Below are 217 nucleotides of genomic sequence, written 5' to 3' on the forward strand. Positions count from 1 at the left end.
GACTGTAAGAGTTGATGCATAGTAAAGTACGATTATACACGTTCGTGTATAAAAGTCTATCAGCGTCGCTTTGACGCGTATACCACATAAGAGCCATTCGGTCAAAGACACCGACTCGTGGCACTGCTGTATAGAGAAATAGTAGCGGAACGAAACACGGTGCGAAAACAGTTGAGAAAATCTCAAGGAGCGATGACTGCTTCTCGACCGAGGTCGA

The sequence above is a fragment of the Ptiloglossa arizonensis genome, unplaced genomic scaffold, assembly GCF_051014685.1.
Source record: "Ptiloglossa arizonensis isolate GNS036 unplaced genomic scaffold, iyPtiAriz1_principal scaffold0021, whole genome shotgun sequence".
In the NCBI taxonomy this organism is placed as follows: domain Eukaryota; kingdom Metazoa; phylum Arthropoda; class Insecta; order Hymenoptera; family Colletidae; genus Ptiloglossa; species Ptiloglossa arizonensis.